We start from the raw sequence: 11089 nt of genomic DNA, 5'->3' as shown, positions 1-11089 counted from the left end.
TGTGATAGTGTGGTAGATCCACACCAGGAGTGTAACTGTTAGAAGCAATGGACTCAATAAATGTATGGCAAGAAGGATGTATCTTAAAACCATGGTGCTTAAGAACAAAGAGTGTAAGTCAAAGCAATTTACATACAGGAACTCAAAACAGCAATGCTAGTTTTGCAAGGCATGCAAACAAAAGATCCTATATAATAAATAAAAGGCTAATATACAAATCGACCAGATGGCCAAATGACTGGTTGCTATGATGTGCACTGACCATCAGGGGGCAGATGCTCAATGCAGGAGCTGCCCCCTGGTGGTCAGTGCGCCAGAAGCTGGACTCACAGCTGGCGAGTGCAGCGGCAGTGGTGGGAGCGCTAAGGATGTCTGACTGATGGCTCTCGGACTGCAAGAGGGTGCAGGCCAGGATGAGGGATCCCCTCCCCACAAGTGCATGAATTTCGTGCACCAGGCCTCTAGTTCACAATAAAAGCTTTAGAGAGATTGACTATGGGATGGAAAGAAATGACTAATGGAAATGAAAATAAAAGGACATGAATACAGAAGGAAGAGAGGGAAGAGGAAGGAATGAATGAAGAAAGGAAGGAAAGAAGGAAGGAAGGAAGGAAGGAAGGAAGGAAGGAAGGAAGGAAGGAAAAAAGAAAGGGAAAGGAAAAAAGAAAGGAGGGAAGAGAAGGAGAGGAAAAAGAGAGATACTTTGCTTGTGACAATTATTATGTTCCATAAACTGAACTGAAGGATATAATTAATTTTTACTTCTGCACTGATTTCAGAAAAGAAGAAATAAATAAAAAGGAAATAATCCTGTAGGAAGTAGTCCTCAAACGTTTTTCTTCCCTGATAGAGTTCTGGTACACTTCCTTCAGGACGCTGATTCTCTGGCCAGGGGAGGGGAAGGCGGAGGAGGGTAGAGGTCAGCGATGTCTCCCCATCATGTTCTAGGACAGTGTTTCTTAAAATGAGTTCTGACAATCCCCTGTGTTAGAAACACCTCAGGCTCTGGTTTAATATGTAAGTTAATGAGCCTCACCACAAACCTACTGAATCAGAACTGCTGGAGTGAAAGTCGGGGAGTGTGTATTTTGACAAGCTCCTGGAGGATTCTCTCTCACCTGAAGCTTGAGGACCATTTCTGTAGAAGGTATATTTCTTAAATCTACTTAAACAGGTCCCTGAGTTCAGATACATTTTTATAAACAAATCTGTGTTCCCTTAGCTTGAAGCTGTTAAGCATCCAATGAGTAATCATGGATGCCATCGACTTTAATTTTTTAAAATTACTTTTATGACAGGCAAGTTGGGAAAGGGGAAAAATGAGGTTCATCAATTAGATGTTACAAAAACAATTTACCATTCCTTTACACACAAAAGTAAAAAAACAAATCCAAGAAATTAGTTTGTATTGCTATTCCTGGCTACTTCAAGTCACTTGACATTGGCAATAAGACATTAGCTGAACTGGTATCTGTTATAATCACACATATTGTTGAATGTTGTTTCTTCTTCCATGGAACACATGGCAACTCTCTGACAACTCTTGGTCTGTTCTTATACTGCAATTTTCTTCAATACAGAGGAAAATGCTTTTTATTTTTAATTTTTCCCCTTTCCTTTGAAATTGTTTCCCATGCCATTCACAGACCTTGGCAATGTTCCAGATCTTTTCTAATCAATCTAGCATTGTAAGTTGTCAGAACAGATTTTCTTTCCTAGAATTTATATGACACTATGCATTTAATGTCTGTTCTACATAAACCATTCTTTTCTTTTCTTTTTTTATTATTTTCTATTACTTAAAAATCTTTTATGTTCTTTTCAGATCTATTGAATTATAACCAATTTAAAAGACTTTATTAATTCCATTTCCAGCGAAACTGAATCAGCAAAAATTATTTGATAATTTTTTATTAAGTTACTTCATGTGAAAAGCTTCTAAAAAGAGGGGTGTTAGTACTGTGAGGAAGATGACCTGTTTTGATCAAACTGGTTAGTAAATTCAATCACATAACCAGTGAATTCTGATAACAAGTTTGATGATTACAGGATTATTTTATTGTACTTTTCATAAATTGAGTGGCTGTCTTAATGAATTTACCAAAGCACAAGACTTTATTATGTTTTTTCCTCATTCAAGTCTATAATCATAAAATAACTATATTGAACATAAAATTAAAGCTTAAATTAAACAATAATAGCAAATTATTCATATAAACAGCTTCTAAATCTTCCATGCTCTCAAGTTGTTTTCATTGTCGTATTTGTCTAATAGCATCACTGAAATAAAAATATCACATTGACCCATATCTATCCTATATAATAAAAGAGAAACATGTAAATTAACCATACCTCTGTGATGCCCACCAGCCAATCAGGAGTGAGTATGCAAATTAACCCAACAAAGATGGCAGATCAATTTGTATACACAGGCACCGGGCGGAGAGCAGAGCTGGAGAGCCAGCGGCTTGGGGGGACGTGGCTCCCTCGGTTGCTCCTCCCAAGCTGCTGGGCGGAGAGCAGAGTGGGAGAGCCAGAGGCTTGCGGGGACGTGGCAGAGTGGGAGGCCATGGGATGGAGACAGAACAGGAAGGGAAAACCAAGAATGTGGGGAGCACCAGAAATGCTGGGAATCATAGTTCTGGTGGCAGTCGGATCTCCTAGACCAGCGGTTCTCAACCTGTGGGTCGCCAACCTGTGGGTCGCGACCCCTTTGGGGGTCGAACAACCCTTTCACAGGGGTTTCCTGAGACCATTGGAAAACATATAATTACATATTGTTTTTGTGATTAATCACTATGCTTTAATTATGTTCAATTTGTAACAATGAAAATACATCCTGCATATCAGATATTTACATTAAGATTCATAACAATAGCAAAATTACAGTTATGAAGTAGCAACGAAAATAATTTTATGGTTGGGGGTCACCACAACATGAGGAACTGTATTAAAGGGTCGTGGCATTAGGAAGGTTGAGAACCACTGTCCTAGACACTAGAGCAAAATGAGCCTGGAGCAAGTTACTGTTGTGGTGGGGGATGGAGGGAAAGCAAAGGTGAGAGACATAAGTAAAATCAGAGTGTCTATTGGGTGGGAAAAATTAAAGGGAAGATATCCTAAAACTGTCAGGAAATCTCCACCAATGACGCAAAGAAAAAAAAAGCCTCTATTATTCTGTGAGCAACAAACCAAACTGGGTTGGGGTCTCAGACAATTCGCTCATATGATTGCAAAGACAGACAGAAACTCCCAGATTGGAGAGGGCTTCCCTGAGGGCTCCCAGATTGGAGAGGGTGCAGGTCGGGCTGAGGGCCCCTAGTTTACATCTTCATGCACTAGGCCCCTAGTTTACATAATATTAGCCTTCATTCCAAAAAAGCAACAACACATCCCTCTATATGATTTCTATAGAATGTCAGATTTGATCATGTGAATCTAATATAACTCTTGTCTGAAAATACAGAACATAAAGACTTCTGACTGTATATTAAAACAAAGGATCAATTAATTATTATTATTGTGTTTGTGGTTTTTTGGTTTGTGATTGCTGTCATCCTTTAGTCTCCATCTGCAGTCGTGTGACTTAGGAATCCCTGGGAGTTGGTTCCATGTGGGCCATCTGCATTACTCAGCATGGTCTGGGGACCAGCAGCAGCATCCTCTGGTTGCTGGTCAGACTCGCAGAATCTCAGGCCCCACTATGCAACTGAACGGGGCCTCCAGGTGATTTGTGTGCATTTGTAATCTTGAGACGTGCTCTTCTTCATGATCTACTGACTGGCTTCTTCTTGCAAGTTCATAACATGACTTCAATGTCTGATGGATTATTTATTTATTTTTTGTTTAATGAAAGCATTAACCCCCCCCCCCCACTTTTCTTCATTTCTGTGGACTTCTTTTTCACCACAGGTGCTAATACAAAAACAAACATTTTAATTGACGTTCTTTCTCAAGTTAATTAAATCTGAAGAGTCCCATTTAAATGCACTTTACCTGAAGTTTTCTCTTTAGAACCTGACCTTCTCTAGGATGTGAGCTCACTGTTGACACAGAGTTCACCCAAAACATGTCTGATAACAGGTGTTAAGGTTATAAAAGACAAACAGTCAAAGTAAATCAAGGAAGAGCTCCTAAACAAAGGAGGAGCATTTTATAATGTTCTCATTTCCTCTCCGGCCCAGGGGGACACCACAGGTATCATAGCAGCAGAAGGATCTGATCTGGCTGTTAGAATCTGCACAATAACTCTCCTTTGTTCCTTCCTTAGGTCTAGTTCAGCAGTTCACTAACTGTAATGTGCTGAAGGACTCTGCTGCAATCATATGCAGTAAAAGGCTTCTTGCCCTGGATGGCCTAGTGAAGGTAGTTAAAGATGGTTTTTACTACACGCAATTTTTATCTCATATAGTCATTTAAAACTTAATCGCCATACAAAATGGAGCTGTACTTTATTTTTTAACATAAGTAACTGAAGTTCCTGCAATGTTTGTATCATGTGATTAAATATTCAGAATTATGAGGTTATTTTGGCATAAATTTACCAATTAAAAAAATGCATGTTATATTATACTAGAGGCCCGGTGCATGAAATTCATGCATGGGTAGGGTCCCTAGGCCTGGATGGCGATCAGGGCCGATCTGTGGGGTGACCAGTGGGGCTATCGGTGGGGAGCGGCCCTGCTGACACCCCCTTGGCCAGCCTGGCACTGCTTGCTGGCTAGCCCCGCTGCCCACCACCACCCACTCACTGGCCAGCCCCACCCCCTGCCACCACTGTTGGTCGCCTCCCTCTGCGGGGCGACTGGCCGGGTTATTCAGGGGGCTCTCGCTGGCACCTGCCTTGGCTGGCCTGGGCCCTGCGGGCTGGGGGCAGCTCTTGCATTGAGCGCCTGCCCCCTCGTGGTCAGTGCATGTCATAGCAGCCAGTCATTCCACTGGTTGTTCCGCTGTTCAGTCGATTTGCATATTAGGCTTCTATTATATAGGATAGGTAAAATAACTGATAATTCAGAAAATGCTCTAATATTGGGTGGGATATAAAAATAACATATAACAAATTAAAAATGGAAAAACTGAGTCTGTTATTCACCAGATAAAATACTGTTCTTCCTTATATAATGTCACTTTAGCTGTACAATTATAATATGATTTGAACTGCATATTATATTTCAGCATTCTATTAACTTTATGATACTAATTGCTCTTTAAAATAACATACACTGGAGAATATATGCAGAATTCTGTTTATTATTTGCAATTATTAAAGATTTACCAATCAGTGGGAAGATGTGACAATAGATAAGTACTGAAGTTGAAACCACTTACCTTCGTGCTAGTCCTGTATTGTATTATGTGTGTGTGAGGGGGAGGGTCTGGGAGGTGTACTGAGCATTAATGAGGATGTGATTGACTAAGAATAGGAGAGACCAGTCAAGTCAGTGCTCATCAGTTAGTAAAGTTGTTTTGCAGTATGATCCTTTCTGTTAATTTGGGCTAAGGCTGAACAAGCATTATATAAATTGAAGTTAGACTGCTGACTGAGTAAAAATGTTTTGCTTTCTGAAAATACCACAGACTATTTCTGAAACCTTTAGACTTTGGCATTAACCAAATGTATTTGCCAAGCACCTTTCCCCTATTCAAAAATATGAATGCCTATAGTCCACATGTTTCTGATTCATTTGCAACAAATTTATCAAAATTGGCAAGACCTATTTGCTAACCACAAGGTCTAGGGAGCAATTAAAAAGGAAAAGCCTTTTAAAATCTTTTCTTGTTGTTGTTGGACCACTCAGTTAATACAGAGGAGATTCAAACTCTGATTTTGAAATTGTATTAGAAACCGAGAAGCCATAGAGTGTGCCCTTTCATTGTTTCCTCTGTTTAATCCCCTTCACATCCTGAGCGGCCCAGTTCTCCTCTGCCTGCCTTGCTGTTAGGATTGGTGGACATGCTCATTAACAATATTAGCAATGAGACATTTCAAAAGTCTATACCATGAGTATTAACACTTCCATCTTTCATGGTTCTTATTTTCAAAAATAAAAGTTTCTAGGTCAACTGTATGATATATTCAGCACATATGGTTTCTCCCACAATTAACTGATGGTGCATTTCAATGCAGATGTTCTCTGATTAAACTTTCCCTGAAACCCATTCTGGAAGCTGAGTGTGCATATTAGCAATTAAACAGTTGAATATCTACACATCAATTTATCTGTCAATTAAACAGTTAACCAGTATTTCTCATAGTTCCAGTCTCCCAAATGTGCCAAATCACAGGACTTACATGGGCATTTACTTAACAAACAGAATCTCAGGTTCCTGCACTGGACACTGGGGAATATCTATCTTTAACCAATGCCCCCAAATGACTCTCGAAAACCTGGGTCCTGCAGACCCTGTGCTGGCTAACTATGCTGTGCTCTCCATAGTGTTAGGTATGGTCTCTTCAAGGAAGTTGAAGGAGCTGTTTAGAAAGGAGACAGCACATGATGGTGACAGCCACAAGCTAGCTTTGTGACACTGGGCAAGTCACTTCACCTATTGGCATATCTCGTTTTATTGCACTTGGCTTTATTGTGTTTCCCATATATTACATTTTTTACAAATTGAATGTTTGTAGCCACTCTGCATCAGGCAATTCAATTAGCACCATTTCTCCAATATCAGTTGCTTACTTTGTGTCTCTGTATAACATTTCTCGCAACTTTTAATTATTATATTTGTTATGGTGATCTGTGATCAGTGATCTTTGATGTTACTAGGGCAAGATCCTCCACCAGAATAATAATTATGACTCATTGAAGGCCCAGATGATGGTTAGCAATTTTTAGCAATAAAATATTTTTAAATTAAGGTATATGCATTGTTTTGGAGATATAATGCTATTGCATACTTAATATGCTACAGAGTAGTGTAACATAACCCTCATATGTAAACCAAAAAACCCTGTAACTCACTTAATTGTGATATTTGCTTTATTGTGGTTGTCTGGAACTGAACCCACCATATCTGAGATATGCCTGAATTTGAAATTCATAGGGACATTAAGGCAAACATCAAAATTAGAAATAGAGCTGTATATATTTGAAAACAAAGCAGCTCTTTATGCCATTGCTTTTATTTTATTTTGTTTTGTCAAAGTATTTCATTTATTTTTACTTTGTATTTTGCATGAAATTTAAGGAGTGGCAATATGTATATTTACATTTATGAAAAGGGATCACGGATTAACACAGATAGAGAAGCACTGATTTAGTAGGTGCATTTATTTTCTATTGTTGTGTAACAAATTACTACAAATTTAGTGGCTTCCAACAGAAGACATTTCATGTCATAGTTTCTATGGGTCACAAGTCCAGGCACAGCTCAGCTGCCTCTCTGCTCCAGATCTCATCAGACTGCAGCCCAGGTTTTGGACTGATTTGGAGGCTTGAATAGGGAATGATCTTCTTCCAAGCTCAGCCCTATTGTTGGGAGAATTCATTTCCTTGTGGTTGGAGGATTAAGGACCCTTGCTTCTTATTGTCAGCTGGAGGCCGCCCACAATTCCCAAGCTTTTCTATGTGGAATCTTTTTCCAGTTCACTAAGATGGAGTCTGATATAGCAAACCATCACACTGTGTCACCATTAGCAAATTCTTTAGCCCCCAGAACCATAGTGTTGTCATTTATAAAAATCAGCATATTTCCAGGCACACCACCTTCGTAGGGTTGTTGTGTGTTTTTAGTGTAATTATATGTTTGGTTATTGAAATGCCATCTCTGTACCCTGGCTGGTGGCTCAGTTAGTTGGAGCATCATCTGGACACCAAAAAAGTTTTCAGATTCCATCCCAGGTCAAGGCACATACCTAGGCTGCAGGTTCAATCCCCAATTGGGGTGCCTAAGGGAGACAAACTGATAGATGTTTCTCTCTCTCTCTGTAAAACATCAATTAAATAAATAAATAAATAAATAAATAAATAAATAAATAAAAATATATCTGCAAAGTGAGAATATTTTAAAAGTCCCCTGCTAAGCTGCAACATCATAACTGGGAAGAATTTATTATCATCCATAATCACATGCATGGATAATTAATTCTTATCAGCTTCCTCTGAGAGATGAATCATATGCTTAGGTGATCTCAGGAGATGTCTATGGCAGGAAATACAAAGCTGGGCATCAGAAGGACACTGAGAAGAGAGATGACAACAAAGGACAGGGAGTGTTGAAGAAGAAACTTGTCCTGGGCCAGAATTACCAGGAATAGAATGGGCCATGTTTTCACAGCATCCCAAAGTTCTTGCATCTTGGTTAAAGGACAGGTGGTCCTTTGAACTCAAGTTTTAAAGAAATTACATTTAAAAGGCACACCCAATAGAATAGGACCTTTAAAAAAAAATAGTAGCTTAAGTGTTGGCACAATTACCAACAAGTTTTCTAATGTTAAATATGTTCTAAAAATAGAGAGGACATTTCATAAAACTTCCTCTCTAGCCAAACAATCAAGAAGCAAGTGATACTTCTTCTCAACCTTTGGGAAGATAAATGTTTCCTACCCTGGGACCTCCAAAATCGCTGGGAACATGATTATGGAAAATATGTCAAATAAACAAAGGTACCAACTTCAGAGACCACAAGTCACTGATTTTCCTGTGAAAATATCAAAAGTTTTACAGTTACTTGGCCAAGCATATGCTTAGATTAGGTAAAGAGTGGATATTGTCATATTTTTTTTAAATTCCTCTTGCTCTGCACTTATTTATATATTACAAAGAAAATGAAGGTGATAAGAAGGATAAAATACAGACTAGATGTCTTGATAGTCAAATTGGTTCTAATTAAGGCGACTGCTATTAGGGGATTTCCCATAAAGGGATTTAGCCCTTGTAGCCTCAGGCATAAGGAGCAGAAGGAATTCTTGATGTAGAAATAACTGAAATAAAGAAAAGAAGAATAGGGAGATGCTCTGCCAAGAGAACGATTCTAAAGAGAGCCAAGTTTTCTTCAATTCATTTATTCATTCATAGAACACATCCACACAGCAATTATTAACTGAGCACTTTCATGTGCCAGCAGCATTGCCAGTGCTGGGAGAAAGCAGGGGAAAGTTGGAAGCTCACAGTCTAGTTGGGAAGACTTACATTAAACAAGGAATTAAACAAAGCACTATGTGACTGGATAGATAATGGGGTGTTGGAGAGAGATACATGGACACACAATTGAGGCTGTGGATACTACATTAATGTCTTCAGCCTCTCTTTTCCCTTCTATCGCTATTTGCTTCAAATACTGTGATTCTGTTCCAGCCTTCCTTTGATTTTAACAAAAAATTTGAAAGGTATCGGTTGCATGCCAAAGCTGAAGAAATTTCTTGGTTCAACATAGAATCAAGTGGCCTTAAATGGCCCAGATAAATCACTTTAATTTGTACTACATTGACAAAATCAATTTATTCTTTCTTGTTTTTCTCTTTACCTCTGAGTTTAATTTTGTCTGTTCAACATTATGGTTTATGCCAGGGAGTTATCAGCATTTCCCCTGTTTGCTACTGTCTGAAATTCCTTCAAAAATGATAAAGAAAGAGAAAGGCCCTGGCTGGTTTGGCTCAGTGGATAGAGCACCAGCCTGTGGACTGAAGAGTCCCGAGTTCGATTCCAGTCAAAGGTACATGCATGGTTTCGGGCTTGACCCCCAGTAGGGGGGATGCAGGAGGCAGCCAATCAATGATTCTCTCTCATCATTGATGTTTCTATCTCTCTCTCCCTCTCCTTTCCTCTCTGAAATCAATAAAAATATTTTAAAAGAGAGAGAGAGAGAGCAAGCAGTGTCTGTCTCCCACCATGAGAGCTGGAATGAATGAAGCTGAAGACTCATGGCTCCATGTGCCTGGGCTCTTCCCAAGCGCCTTTTTGTATGTTTTTTTAATTTTCTTGAAGTGAGCCCCCAATCCTAGATCCACCCTCAAATGAGATTCAAAATTTTAAAATATTAACTAAAATATATTTGTATTATATCAATACATATTTGCAGGCAGGACAGGACTGTCCAAGGAGAGAAAGGTATATACTTAATTGGACTTTCATACTCTTGCATGGGTGGGCACCGTTCAAAAATTCAATAATTCAAGAAATATTTGTGTGCCAGGAAGAGGTCTAGAAAACTGGAGTGCATTCAGAAACAAAACAACCAATAACCTGACTTGCGAAGCTTGCATCTAGCAAGGGAAGACAGACAGTAACAGTAAGCACAGTAAGTAAACATCTATTACATTAGAAGGTGATAGATAAGTACAATAAAGGGAAAGGATATAATAGGATAAAGGATACTGAGCGTGTGGGATGAGAAAGGAAGTTCCACAGCCCTAGGAAAAGGCTGGCTATTCTGTAGCTCTAGTAACAATACAACTTTCAATAAATCAGGACAACTCACCTCAGTAAACACACTTTTACAAACCAACCAATCAGCGTCAGTCCCTTATTTCTGAAAATCACCCAATCAGGAAGGAACTCATTCCCCCCAAAATAGCAGTCTTGTGTAGTAACCTTGGTTCTACTGATGAAATTCATGCCTCTGAAATTCTTCCAATCCCTGAACTTCATACTCCCCAAAACTCTGTATAAGTTTAACCTAACAGTCTGCTCTCTGCTCTGCCTGGAGAGACTGATTGTGCGAGCTCATAGTTCTCTCTTATCATAGCAAGCAAAACAAGTATGCTTTGTCTTTTTACCTGTGAGATACTAAGGAATTGAGTGGTGGACAGTATTGAGGGACAGACAATTGGGTAGAGAAAATACCATTGAGAATGTGATATCTGAGCAAAAAAAAAAAAAAATGAAGGAAGCTAGAGAGTTGGCCAAGCAAATATCTGGAGAGACAAAGTTCTAAGAAGAACAGTATGAAGACTTTAACGTGGGACCATGTCTAACATGCTTAGAAACAGAAAAAGACAGTGGGGCTGGACAAAAATAAGTACTAGGCAGATTAGTAGGAGATCAGAGTAGAGGAATTATGGGAGACACATCACTCTGGGCCTGTAGCCCATTAAAAAGACTGGATTTCCAGTTTGGACAAGATGCCACAGACTGGACTTTCCCTG

The sequence above is a fragment of the Myotis lucifugus genome, unplaced genomic scaffold, assembly GCF_000147115.1.
Source record: "Myotis lucifugus unplaced genomic scaffold, Myoluc2.0 scaffold_0, whole genome shotgun sequence".
Taxonomy (NCBI): Eukaryota; Metazoa; Chordata; class Mammalia; order Chiroptera; family Vespertilionidae; genus Myotis; species Myotis lucifugus.
The sequence above is the reverse complement of the archived record's forward strand: the minus strand, read 5'-3'. Positions refer to the sequence as shown.